Here is a 14725-nt window from a genome sequence, read left to right on the forward strand (position 1 = left end):
TGAGCTGCAGCCAAAATCAAATGAGTGGATGTCCTTGTGAGCCTGCTTGGGGGAGAGGGAAAAAAAAAAAAAAAAAAAGGCAACTTAAACTAAGAACTTCTTTTCAGTTTAGAAACTGAGCTAAAGAGGCTTGTTCCACTTTATAATAGTTTAGCTGAGAAGAAGGGCTGGGAAACATTCCTGCTGCATGCAGAATTGGAAGGTTTTCAGCTGTCTTTCCTTGGTACTGATTTGTAGCAGAGGTGACTCTGTCAGGAAGGAGGGGGCATCTCATGCCATAGGACACAGAGGCATGGTCAGCCCTGATCTTGACAGGTGTGGTGTAACATTGATTGCAGCAACAGAGGTTGGGCTGATCTCCTTTAATAGTTTTCCCTCTTCCCAAATGGACAACCAGCCCTGAGCATGCTCCAGGTCATGACTGATGTAGCAATGGCTGATGCACAATGATAGTGAAACAACTGGCATGAGGTTGGCTCACCCTTCAGTCTCCAAATTGTTCACAAAATGGACAAGAATCATCTGGACCAACATATCCTAAGAGATAACAATTTGGACAATGGAATGCATTATTCTCTGCTCCTTCCCCTCTTGAGAGAGGGACAAAAGGAAGGAAGACAAGCCAGAAAGGAAAGAGATGTAAGCACATGCTTACTTGTCTGCCTGCTTCCTCTTTGCTTCCCTCATATCCCTAGTGTGGCAAGATACAGAAAATAAAGTGTTTTTCTCAACCATGTGTGTCAAGTCCCTCTCCTGGGATGGAGGTGCTGTGGTGCTGTTACTCACTGGGCTGAGGAGTGCTGGGTCTGCTCCTGCCTCTCCCATTATTCCTACTGATACTGGTAACTTATTTTTGGGGAGTAGATCTGAACTATCCAAACTAAATCCATGGGCCTTGCTAGAAAAATGGTGCAATGCATTCTTGAATTGCATCAACAGATATGATGCCAAAGGGATCTTTGAGTTTCCTTGAGCTGAAGAAAAGCCTTCTGCCTGGTGATGTGACCTCTCCAGGATGCATCCTTTTGTTTTCTTCTGACTTGAATGGACTGATGCTGGCAGGGAGGTTCTGCAGAGGGCTCATCCTGTGCTGCAGTGGGGGGACAGGGCATGCTTTGTTCTGTGGCATCAGCAGCACCCACGTTGCTCATTCCTAGAGGGATACCAAGCTGTAGAGCAAAGATGCATGGTAAACACTGGCTTGGCACATAGCAGGACTGTGGCTACAGTGAGTGTCATGATCCCTGCCCTGCAGCATAGCACTTCTTTGAGGTTGTATCCTCTGAGAGATGATTCCTCCTTGCTGTCCAGGCAGTGAGGTGAAGCTCTTCTTTTCCTCAGAGCTCCTGCCCTGGCCAGGAAATTGCACTCTAGATGGGCTATAAATATTTAAAGAAGGAAGCATAGGAGCCTGGCCATGTCAGGCCATCACTTCCATGACTTACAAACCTAGATTACTCCTATAAGCTGAATTCTTAGTTTGAAGGGTACCTAAACAATGTGTTAAAACACTTCTCACCTCCCTGAGCAGGCACTTCCTCTCTGTTGGCTTCAGGAAGGATGCTCACCCCAAGTCCTTCCTTTCTGGCCCTGGTCCTGGGTTCAACCTGGCTTTGCAAACCCAGGGACACCTTCAGCCTGAGGGATCCTTCCATTGCTTCTCTGCTTCAGAGACATCCATGTCCAAGTGTTGTGTCTATCCCTAGGCAGACTGTGGAGGATAAACTGGTTGCCTGTTTGTGTCTGGTCAAAGAAGTTACTTGGTTTGATTCCTTCTCCCTCCCTTTTCCCTGTTAGTCCAACGATATCTTTACATTAAGCAGCACAAGAGAAGAATAAAGATTTAAGCTCACTTAACCTTGAACACAGCCATTAGTTAAGCAATTAAAATTAAAGGGTGAGTTAATGGGCAGTGTCAAACATTCGGAGAAACATCTGTTGTAATAGAAGTCTGCCTTTTAGTTGATGAATAATTGATCCTGTGTTTGTCAGCACCTAAGCCCAGGCAAGGCAGGAGCACTGGCACTGCCAGAGCATCTCCAGTGCCCCTTCCCCAGCCTCAGGCTCCAGGAGAGCAGGAGGACCCAGCCACCACCACCTGGAGGGACATTAGGAAAACCACCTGCACTGTACCCCCATGCTGAAGTTGTCCCTGCTGGGTCTCCTGCTTAGCTGGGATCAGACGTGTTACTTCAGGTCTAGAGGAATCAATGGTCTATTTTTAAGTCTTTATTAATGCATGTGTGGCTGGATGAGGTGTCTGGACACCCATAGCCAGGGACATAGATGACTCAAACTGCTTTGAATTGAATCACTGAGTTAAATTTACTTGCTTTTTGGCAAGCAGTGGATGTGAGGGAACATCACTAATGCATTGAGGGCAGTACTGTAAATATTATCCAGATTCTAAGAGGTAAAGGGCAGAAAGCATTTGTCTCTTGGCTGTGGTAGAGCCAGTATTGCTGGAGTCACTTCTGCAGTGTTGCCATCTCTCCCTAGAATGGAGAACAGCAGAAGATATTTGGGTGAAATCTTGTGTCCTGTGAGGTGGAGGGGAGCTCTGCTATTGCCAGCAGCAGGGTGCCCTTGGTGCCTGGTCCTGCTCACCCACCTGGAAAGCTCTTCCCAGGCAGAGCAGTGTCCCTGTGGGGTTGGGGGTGCCTCAGCAGGGTGGGGGGATGGAGCAGGCTCTGGTGCCCGAGCTGAGCTCCCGTGCCTGGGGCTGGGAGAAGCTCCAGAGAGACCCAGAAAGTGAATTGAGGACATGAAACATTTGCAGCGTGGGATGTGGGAGAGGAAGCCTGGGTCACAGAGGATTCTTGATGTGTTGTTTTCCATATTACCTCTCAATCCCTTTAAAAAAATGAAACTGAGCCTGTTGTGCAATTTTCCATTATTTGAGCATGCAAAACTGTGCAAGAAACTGAACTAAATGGAAGCCACTGTCCCAGCCCAGCACAGAAGGACAGTGTTTTTTAGCAAGCCCAGGTGAGACTCTCCACCCCCATATGGGGGATGCCACGAGCACAAGACCCTTTATAGAAGCTAGCTGGGAAAAAGCAGTGGGAAGGCAACAGAAAAAGCAGAAGGGAATTATTTTGAAGGTACCTCAGAGATGAATGTTGTCAGAATGTGGGTTCTTCATCAAGCCAAGCTTTTACCCATTGAGATAAAAAATAACATCCATCTGACTCTGTTAGAGAGAAACACAACAAAATCACTTCACCCAGCTAAAGAAACCAATTGTATAAATATTTTGGTTTCATACACTTACCTTTTTTTTCCCTCCAAATTATCTGTAGAACTTGAATTTATGCAAGAGTTCAGGATTTGTTTAAAATTGTGTTAATCAGTATGTGCATCATAGGCATAAAGAAAGGGAAATAAACTGAGATGGGAAAATTATCTGTGTGTCTTCTGCTGGTTTTAGCTGACAACAAACAGAACCTGTAGCTCAGTTTCTTCCCCCATCTCCCCCTCTGCATGAAGAGGCTGTCTTAGCATTTGTCTGCACTTTTGCTGCTGCTTCCACTTCCTTCTCTGCTTCTTTGGAATAAACAGCTCTTTTTCAATTTTATATTGAAATTTCTATTTCAATTTCAGATTGTCCCTGCATTATTGCCAAGTGTTTCTCCACTTCTACTTTTCATTAACTCATCAATATTGCCTTTAATGAGATGTGAATGCAAACAGACCTTGCTCTGAAGCTTGTGTACAGCAGGCAACTAATGTGGCTGTTCCAGAGCTCTTCAGAAAAATTGTTTTTAAGGAAAACTTTAACTGCTGAGGTTATGAACCCACAAACCAGTCCATCCAACTGTCTGTGGGACTTGCATAGAAGAGATGTTCATGTTGAACTTAGTGTGGAAGCTTTTGTAAAGCTGAGATGACTGTGAGGATGGATAAAGTAGAGGTTTTTTGGTTTTTTTATCTGAGTAAATTTGGTTTGAGGAAATCAGACCAGTTATTAAAGAGATTGTATTCAAAACTGTAATTCAGACATTTTCAAATATGAATAGCAAAAAAAAAAAAAAAAAAAACCAACCCTCAGAAACGACGACAACAACAAAAATCTCAGAACTCTGACTTTTCAAATTTACTTATTCCTATGTTCAAATTTACTTATTCCTATGTTTGACTATATTGTAGAGCCAAATGTGTATTTTCTAACTTTACCCCAAAATTGCATATTCATATCTCTGCCTCAACCCCAACTTTGAGATTCTCCTCATGATGATACAAATGGCACTACTTCCACTATAATAACCTGGTTACATTTTCTTGGCCACAAAACTACAAAAAATCATAACAGTACTTTCTTTCACCCAAATATTTTGAAAGAAGGATCTGTGAAGAAATCTCTGCTAAGTAGTTTATCTGAAATTCATGTTTATTGATTTAAATGGAAGAAGATTTGAGCCATGGGCAGGCTGCTGCCCTTCAGATAACTTCCCCAAACACCATTTTTTCATGTGATTTCTGAGCCAGGTATTTTCTGAGCTGACTTCTTTCCAGCCCTCTGTTTACAGAAAATAAAACAGAAATCTACAGAAAATAAAAAGGGGGTTTATCCCAGACTTTCTTGCCTCTGATGAGCATTTGCCCCTTGCACACCATGTGTTCTCAGAGAAGGGAGCAAAGCAGTGCTGATTTATCTGAGCATGCAGGTTACAGGAAGAGCTGTTTTGGAAAAGTGGAGTTTATGCACATGAGTAGGGGATAGCTGGGAGCTGCCAACTAATCTGCTGTAAGCTTGCCCTATACATTGCTACAGCAAAGGATTTGGGGGGTAATTCTTAATTTTTAATTGCAATTTCATTTGGATTATCAGCTAGTTATTTCATCCCTGGTGGTAGTGGCTGGGCTGCAAGGGAGGTACAAGGGCATCCTCTGCCTGGTCCAGCCAAACCCTGTGCCACTGTGCAGGGGCAGTGAATTTGCAGGGGCAAATTCAGCTCTGCAGAGCCCAGATACAGAAGCCCTCATGCAAAGGCAGGAAACTTTCCAGGAGCCCTGCAGATGCTTGGGAGGACAAAGTGAAGTTGGGGATGAAGGTGGAAACCTCTTGATGTTGCAAAGACATCCCAGAGTCACAGAATCATCAAGGCTGGAAAAGACCTCCAGGGTCATTGAGCCTTTGACCCAACACCACCTTGTCAACTAAACCATGGCACTGAGTGCCACATCCAGGGATGGTGACTTCACCTCCTCCCTGGGCAGCCCATTGCAATGCTCAAACATCCTTCCTGATGTCTCACCTGAACATCCCCTGGCACAGCCTGAGGCCAGTCCCTCTCATCCTGTCACTGGTTGCCTGGGAGAAAAGGCTGACCCTCTCCTGGGTCCTTTCAGAAAGTTGTAGAGTGTGATAAGGTCTCCCCTGAGCCTCTTTTTGTCCAGGCTAAACACCCCCAGCTCTCTCAGCAGCCCTTCATACAACTTACTCACAACTCAGTTGTTCAGACAACTCCCTCCCCAGAGATGCTGCTGAGGCAAGTCAGAATAACTACTGCTTTGTTTCAAAATAATAGAGGATTGATTTGCAATTTTCTTCTGAAAAGCTGCTTGCAGTGTTAGCACCTACCCAGGCAAAACAGAAAGGTACAACTTCCCAAGCCCTGGGTGTTCTCCCCCTGCCCGTGACTGACAGCTCCACTCTGCCTGTCATCTGCAAATGAGCTGAATTCCTCACCATAACAACAGTTGGAAGAATCTGTTTTTCTAGCCTAGAAATAGGGGTTTGGCCTTGACCTTTTTGGGTAATCTGTTTGGAATTTGGTGGTGGTGGTGATGATCAACAGTTGTTTAAAGCTGCTGGCAGCCCGCTGGCCTTCACGCATTGACTCGGTGGTCTTGGGCTCTTTCCAGCTCTGTGCATTAAACATTGCTTTCCCATGATGCAAGAAAAAGGGTGCAGTCGATGCTAAAAGGCAGAAAATTTAAATCTGATGAAAGGAAATGCTTTTCCACACAATTAGCCTTTGGGATTTGTTACCACATGGAGCTGCTTAGGCCAAACGTTTCACATGTCTTTTGGGGGGAGGAAAAGGTGTCTGGGGATTTATATGGAAAGCAGATTTTTCAAGGAAAAAGGTTCAAATTTGAATGAGATGTCTGAAATTCAGATCAGGAGTTTTAGCTTCAGTTTGAGTGATTAAGATGCTCTCTGGTCTGCAGCAAGGTCTTGAATTGCAACCTGCAGTCCCAAGTGGGGATCATGACTACCAGTTATGCTGTTAACCTGCTTTCATAATTGATTTTCCTACCACCAGTTCACCCAGCAGCATAAACTTCCCCACCAGAGGAGTTTCAGCAGTTTCAGTTTGTTACCTTCCTCCTTGGGGCCATACCAGGACTATGATGCACTGGGCTTGATGATTTTGTGTGTGGGCAGCAAAAGCATTGGTGGCTTTCCTCATCACTCCAGCTGATGGGTAACAGTGCTGTGCGAGAGGTCAAAATGTGCCTTCCCTTCAGACAGGAAATTTTGTGTATGAAATAAACTCTGCTGGATGGGCTGGCAAGGTTGAAGGATGGAGCAAGCCTTGCTCCTGGGAAAGGTTTCTCCTGGCTGTAGCCTCTCAGGTGCCCCTGAAGAGCCACCTGAGCTGGAGCTGTAGTACAGTTATGATGGGCACAGCCTCCTGTAGACACATTGTGTTCAAATTAATGTGGTTTTTAATGGCTTGTTTTTCTTTCACTTTTGTTTTGAGAATGCCAGGACCATTTCTAAAAACCAAAAAAATTCCCTCCTCTGAAATATCAAGCCCTTTGTTTAAAATCCATTTTTATTATTAGTTTGGATCTCACTGGACAGTCTCAACTTGCATCCAGGTGTTTTGTTAGACTAGATTTGTTCCTGTGTGCCACAATGAGTTTCATCCTGCAAAATGAGGCAGTTTGCAAAAAGGGGGATTTTAGAGAAAGTCTATCAAATAAGAAAAAAAAAAACCATGGCAGAGCAAGAGATTATTGCCATTATAAACAACTGTTTATTACAAACACAAACATCTGCAGAAATTCTCTTGTTCCAGTGGGAGGGGCTGAAATTCAGAATATTCATTGAGCCTTGGGAGCTCCTGCCTGTTGGGAGATGGGTGCTGTGGTGGGGTGGGTGCATCTGCAAAGTGCTAGAGAAATGCATAACAACCCCAAATTTCCTAATTTCCTTCTTTGTTATCTACAATAAAAGGACATGAGGATTTGCAAGGGATGGGGCAGCCACAGCTTCTCTGGGAAACCTGTCCCAGTGCCTCACCCCTCTCACAGTCAAGATTTTATTCCTATTAATCTATACCAGCCCTCTTTCAGTCTAAAGCCATTCCCCCTTGACCAGGCACTACCTGCCCATGTGAAAAGCCCCTCTTCAGCTCCCCTGTATTCTCCCTTAGCGTCACCCTGGAGCTTTATGTCCCACATAACAAACACAAATAGGTGATTGAAAAAACACCCCAGCAAACAACTTCTGGATGTTCCTTTCTGCTCCCGTGCTGGTTTGAAATGTATATCGAGCAGTAATAGCACTGCAAAAGCAGGGTAAGTAGTTTTGTCACTACTTTGTCATTGCATTACACTTTTGTCCGTGTGAACATTTTCTTCTTATCTTTTTAAGCCTTGAAACACCGCCTAAGCCTTGGCTAAGCCTTGAAATACTTGGTGAGCCTGGAAGCCGCGCGGGTTGGGAAGGGAGAGGGGTTTGTGTCTCACTGCTGGCCCAAGAGCATCCTCTAGTGTGGATGTAAGGTAACACTCACACCTTGCCTCATGGAAAACTGTGCTGGCGGAGCAGAGCAGCAAAGACAGCTCGGGCTGAAAGCATCACCAGGGAGGGAATGCCAGCACAGGCAGGGAGTGCTTGTCCCCACTCCAGGCTGGCTTCAGGAGGAGGTGACAGCACCGAAACCCCATGGGCTGAGCCTGTGAGGAGATGGGGCAGCTCTCACCTAGGAATCCTCAGTGAAGCTAAGTGCCATTTCATCATGTTAAATGTACTGATGTGGCCAGGTATATCAAAAATGGAAGACCTTCTGTAGGCAAACACCTTAAAATAATTTAAAATTTGTTTTATGCATTTGTAGATTACAGTAGTTTCTATAAGGGGCGTGTTTTGAGTATACATGTATTTTGCTAAAAAAGGTAAGTGAAACCACCTTTGAAGCTGTGGGGTTTTTTCTTTTCTTTTCTTTTTTTTTTTTTTTTTTCTTTTTCTGTGAAACCTATTTTATATTTTTGGTAACAGTAAGCAATTTTTGTGCACTGAGAAACCAAAAACACATTTTGATTTTCACTGCACTGTAAAAAAATGTGCATCCATTGAGAGCAGGAGGACTGAGATCTAGCAGCTGCCATGGTCCACTCCTAGGGTGTCAGGGGATGCATTTCCAGTAGATAGAATGCTGGAAAAATAAGGAAGAGTGGGACTAAAGATTTTAAATAGTCATTATATGGCTATTATATGTATTTATGCTGTTATGATATTATATGACCAGATCTAGTCCCCCTGTCCCTTATTTTTTTTTCTGTAAAATGGAAAAAACAAGTTTAATTTCACTGCCTCAGGATGGGATCAACTAGTCATCCTGAGTGTGCATCTAAAAGATGCTGGGGAGCTGTATAATTATTGCAGGTGGGTGGACACATGGCCAGTGACAGCGTGCTACCTTCCAAAGCCTGAAGAGCAGAAATGAGGCCACGGTTTCCTTCCCCACCCCACTGCACCTCAGCATCACAGAATCATAGATTGGTTTGGTTTGGGTTAGTTTGGGTTGGAAGGGACCTGCCATGGGCAGGGGCACCTTCCACCAGACCAAGTTGCTCCAAGCTCCATCCAGCCTGGCCCTGAACACTCCCAGGGATGGGACATCCACAACCTTTCTGAGCAACCTGTGCCAGGGCCTCACCACCCTCATAATAAAGAATTTCTTCCTGATATCTAATCTAAATCTACCTTTCCTTCAGTTTAAAACTGCTAGTCCTTGTTGTGTCCCTACATCCCCTGATTCCTCATCTTTCCTCTCTTTCTTGAAGTGCTGGAGCCATCCTGTTATTGGGGTGGTTGGGTTATTTTTGTTTGTTGCTGTTGGCTAAAAGCTTGCAGTGGAACACTGCAGAAACCTTCTGCAGGAAGGAAGGCAGCACACATGCTCCAACCTGGAAAGCCACACATATTAGGACAAGTAGCACACTCCATCTGTGCACAAATTTGGAAGAAGTAGAGAGGAAGGGTTAGATCAGGACAGACACAGGTTGGAGTAATCTCACCTCAGTGGGATGAAAGGCTTTAAAGAAGCTTAGAAGGGATAAGCACTTATCCAACATGGGAGCAAACAGAAAATGAGATAAGATCCAACAGAGCTTACCCAAAGTCCACCATGCCAGCCTAACCTGTTAGCTTCCTTTGATAAGAGAACTGATCTTCCAGATAAGATGTACTGCATCCATACACTGCTTGCCTGGTCTCTCAGAGCAATTGATAAAGTGCCATTTAGGAAATTATGCCCTCAGATGGGAAGTGGTAGAAATGTTGTGGTGAGGTAAGAAACTGGCTAGGGCAATGTGAGTAGCAAGGAAATCCTTGGGAGAAGCTGCTGGAGAAGATTTTCCAGTTGCCTTCCACAATAAGACAACTGGAAAATCATTTTCAGTACAGGGGAGATGGGTCCCAGTAGAGCACAGGTGGAAAAAGTAGGAGAAAGGGAGGAAATTCTGTTGCTGTGAGCATGAGGTTATGGAGTAACAACAGAGTTTCTGCCATCAAACAGCTACTCAAGACTTGGGAATGACTGGGAAGGAGAACACATCAGTATCTTCACTGAGAGCAGGAGGACTGAGATCCACCAGCTGCCATGGCCTTGGTAGTGGTGGGTCCACTCCTGGGATGTAACAGGTGGGGATGGATTTCCAGAACAAAGGCCATAGAAGAGAGGTGGGTGACACCTCACCTGGGTTATTCTGCTTGGTCTGGTCCTGTGTGTGAGGTACTGGGCATATCTACTAGACAAGGGAGGTGGCTTTGTGGAGAACAGGCACAGCTTTTTATAGGTAAATATTAACAATGGACAGGATGACATTGCAGATCCCTTACAACTATTCTATTTCTATTCTATTCTATTCTATTCTATTCTATTCTATTCTATTCTATTCTATTCTATTCTATTCTATTCTATTCTATTCTATTCTATTCTATTCTATTCTATTCTATTCCTTAAAGAGAACTGCTGGGCATACCCCAAAATTTTGAGCTTACTTCTTTTGCCGACCTGTGATTTAATCAAATCATAAAATCAAGATAATTTCACGCAACACAGACACTGAAAATCAAACCAGCATGTCAATAGCACCAAGGATTTTGCCCATTCAAGATGCTGAATTGCAAGCTGGCAAGTTTTGTTGGCTGATGCCCTCTCTTCTGCAGCTGGGGTGGTTCTGTGCGTTGGGAATGTGTGTGTGGACATTTGCCCATGGACTTGCAGGACTGATTGCTCACTTCCTGCCCTGCCTTGCTCCTGTGTCCTCTGAGCAACCTACTGCAATCCCACCTGGAGAGCACACTAGCAACATTCAGTTTTATGCTCAGTTTATGCCATTCACAGGGATGGTATGGACAGCATAAGCATTGCAGCAAACAGATAGCATGAATAGACACAGGTGGGGCCAAATGATGTGTCATTTGGTCCATAAAAACCCTCTAAATAGTACTCTACATTGTAGAACCGCTGCAGAGCAGTGGTGAGTGGAGGTGTAGCCAAAATTATTCATCCAACCTTATGCAAAACCTTGCACCCCCCTGCCCTGTTCCATGATGCCCTGCTGAAAAGAGCAGCAGCTTAGCTCCTGACTGGGATGAGCATTGGATTGGGTGCTGAGGAATTCTGTGTGTTCTTCCACTCTGTTTTAACTGGCAATGCCACCTGCAGCAGTGACTGACAGGTTCCTCCCTAGATCCTGAGTGATGCTGCTTTTGGTGCCTTATGGTATCTCTGCCTTTTCTTTTGCCTTTCTAACCAGGTTTTTACTCATTCACCCAGCCTGTACTATTTGCCCCATGCCTGCTGCAGGAAGATAGGCTCTGGAGTCACTTCTGTGTTGCTTTTTGGCTCTTTGGCTTCTGTCATTTTTGTGCAAATCCATCCTACCTTCCCAACACCCAGTCCTGTCTCCCAAAACCAGCCTTATAGACTCCCTTCAAGTGCAGAAGCTGCTTTTCTCCAGCAACTGAGCCAGGACTGATTTGTAAAGTCTATGGTTCTGATTAGTGCAGGCAATTGCTTAATCTCTTTTAAGTCTCCCCTCTACCCTAGAAGGCTTAGCAGTTGCAAGATCCCTTGTATTCAGCTGCTGGACTTGCTGAGCACACCAATTGTGGTGGGAAGCCCTCCAGAGCCACATTGCCTTGTGCATGACTCAACTCAGGTGAATCACTAAAGCTCAGTGCCAAGAAATCACACTAATTGCATAGAGGCCTGAAGAATATCTCTGTGCTAGCTGATCTATAACAGCTTCCAAATGCACTCAGCCCCTCCAATACAGATCTCCTAAATCCCCTCTGTGTCTGCCAGTATCAGGGAGCTCACTATGCCTTGGTAAAAGAAGGCAGAACATGACTCCATGTGCCTTATATCTCTTTTGTGCAATTTATATTGCAAATGATAAAACAGTTGTGAGTTTAAGGAGAGGCTGGGCAGATTCACAAAAGGCTGTTTAGAAGAGGGAAACCACATACACCTCAGGCAGGTTCTGGCAGTCAGGCTGTGCCCAGGGCAAGTAGGTATTTTTGCATTTTCCTCCAGGAATTCATTTTGACTGTGGCCAGAGAGGCACAAGATACATTAAGAGGAAAGTCATCACTTTTCCTGGGTCTCATCACACACAGGCTCTGCCTGCACATGGCTGCCCTCAATGGGAACAGGTCCCTGAGCTTTCATCTGGACCTTCCTGATTCACATCAAGAGCAAAGCAAAAGTGCTGCCTGAAATGCAGTTGGCAATGCTAATTCTGGCTCAAGAACTTTCAGTTTTTCTTCAAATAGTGAAGGCTGCCGTTTAAACCTTTCCCTGAACACAGGGTGATGTGTATTCCTGACAGACCCAGCATGTGAAAGCTTTCCTTGCTGAGCTCATCAGGAATTTACCCCTTTACACAGATGAGGGGCTTTTCTGGCCATCCCCCACCTTCCCATTGCAAGGGAACAGAGACACATGGTCCCACACAGCAGTCTCCAGTCAGCAAATCCTCCCACTGGGAGCTGTGAGTTTATGAATTTTCATGATACCCATTAGTAGTAAGCAGAAGTTGCCTTGAGACAGACCTTTTGTTAATTAACTTTCTGAACACGCACTTTTGTTTCTAACTGGTGAATGAATTTGGTGTTCAAAGTCTTTCTCACATGGCCAGGCTTTTGTCTTTTTCTCTTCCAGGTTAATGGCTTTCTAATTCTTCATGGATAGTAAAATAATTAGCAGAAGGCATGAGCAATAATTACACAGAACTGAATAAATGGACGTAGTCACAACCCCAGCTAACATAAAGAGATTTTGAGGGATCTGTTTCTACTAAATGAGGATGTTCAAAGATTTTCCTTCTCTTCTTCCTCCTCAGATGAGGAATTTGGAATGTAAGTTCTCAGGGATGTGAAATTGTGCTGTGTAAGAATGTCAGCATCTTCAGGTTTACTTCTCAGCTTTTTAATTAATGCTGTCTAAAAAAAGCAATCAGAGCACAGATGAAACACTCAGATGTGCTAAATACTCCCAGCACAACTGCTTTGGCGACTGAAAACCAGAATTGCTGAGCCTCTTGCTCTCCAGGCGGTCCATGAAGATGGTGGCACAGGGGCTGGGAAGTGTCCAGGAGCAATGCACAGGAGGACAGGACCCAAATCCAGCCAGTGAGGGATTTCCTGAGTTGAGAGGCTTGGAGGGACATTTGGGGGCTCTGCATGGGCACAAGAGTGGAGCAGTTCAGGTCAGCTTGCTTCTCTGTCTGAGCAGCTCATCCCTTCTGCACAGCTCAGAGGGAGTCCCCAGGGCTGAGCTCCTGCCCTGCACCACTCTGGGTTTCCTAAACCCTGAGGGACCAGCTGCAGCCCAGTTATACAATGATATTTTTCATAGCCAGTAGCAGAGAAGGCAATGGTACAAAACCAGCTTCAGCTGGCACTCCTACAAAGCAAGACATTCCCATGCTGTTAGCAGGAGTCAGTTTTACACAAAGCACACACCTTAGAAGAAGCAGCAGAGTGATGCTGGCTGCAGTATCCAAACTTGGTTCATTCTGTTTCTTGCCAAGTCTTTACTGAGGCCTGTATTTCACTTAAGACTTGCCAGTTTGTCACTTCTTAATTCACCTATCTTAATGCTAATGTTATTACTTACTGTGATAATTATTGCAAACAATAAAGCAGTCTGCAAAAGACAATCTTATATCTGTTTAGAAGCTGTTATCAACCAGGCCAATAGTTTATGGAAAAGACAAAATCAAGCTTCTTTCACAATATTTTTTTCCCAGTAAATCATGTTGACTCCTATTATTTCCACTGACATTCTTTATTGCTGACTTCTATACTAATATTTCATTAACTTTGCCCAGAGTGGCTGGCTAGATGGCATAGAATTACTTACATTGTCCTAGTGATTTTTAAAATATTTTACCTAAAATGCAGCATTCCACCAGTCTTCTAAAATTTGTAGCCCTCCAAGATTAAGTGGGAGTGGGTCAAAGATCCCTTGAGCCAATTCATTTCAGTTCTGGAGATGATAGTTGTCTGGACCTGTTAAGGTAATAATGTTTATCTCTAGTAATGCTGTTTAATAGCTTCCTTGGTTACTAATGGGATGGAAAGTGCATTGTCCTCACGACATTTGTGGACGATTCTTCTTGTTTCCAAATTTAGAACAAAAATATTTATTGAACACCTCAGTCCTTTTCTCATCATCATCAACAATTTTACAATTTCCACCACGTGATTCAAGTGTTTTTGAAGTAAGCTCCATCTTAAATGTAAACTAGAGCCAAATGCCAGCTTATTCCCCTGTTCTATTTAATGCACTTGTGACTGATTTAGGACTTGATTGTTCAAGACTGCAGCAATATGAAAATCCCACTGAAATCCTAAAGGATCTTCAGGGGTGAACTCAACCTCCCAGATGCTATTGGCTGCCAAACTTACTTAAAAGATTAAAACAGGCAATGACTGACACAGCATACCAATTGGCCTTATCGATTTTGTTAAAGCTAAAATGGCTACAATTCAAATTTTAAATTAGTCTGAAAGGCAGCATGGTACTTTTATTAAGCCAATGGCATTATTAAATTTATTTTCCAACAGCAAGCATCTTTCATATAATGTTTTTATAAGCTGGTTTCTATACACAATCCTTTCTAAGTGTTTCTAATGTTAAAAATTTAACCAGTTGTAGCTCAGAGAAGGAAGAAAATTGCTTAACTGCAATAGAGCAGCACAGAAAAGGCAGAGAGCTCCAAAAGTGCACTGTAAGGACTGCCTGATCAGTGACATCACTGCAGCCACTGTTGCCATCTTTCTGTGTGACCTAACCTGTGACTAGGGCTGTGAAGGGACTGAAACACCTTCCTGTGAGTTATGTTACATCAGGGAGACTTCTCTCTTCCTGGCACTCCTGGGCTCAAGCTCCCTGCTGCTCTGAGGGCTCCCCACCAGCACAAAACCCCTCCTGATATTCCCTGTGCAAAGGGCTTGTGGGCACTA

Source organism: Erithacus rubecula (genome assembly GCF_903797595.1).
Source record: "Erithacus rubecula genome assembly, chromosome: 6".
NCBI lineage: Eukaryota > Metazoa > Chordata > Aves > Passeriformes > Muscicapidae > Erithacus > Erithacus rubecula.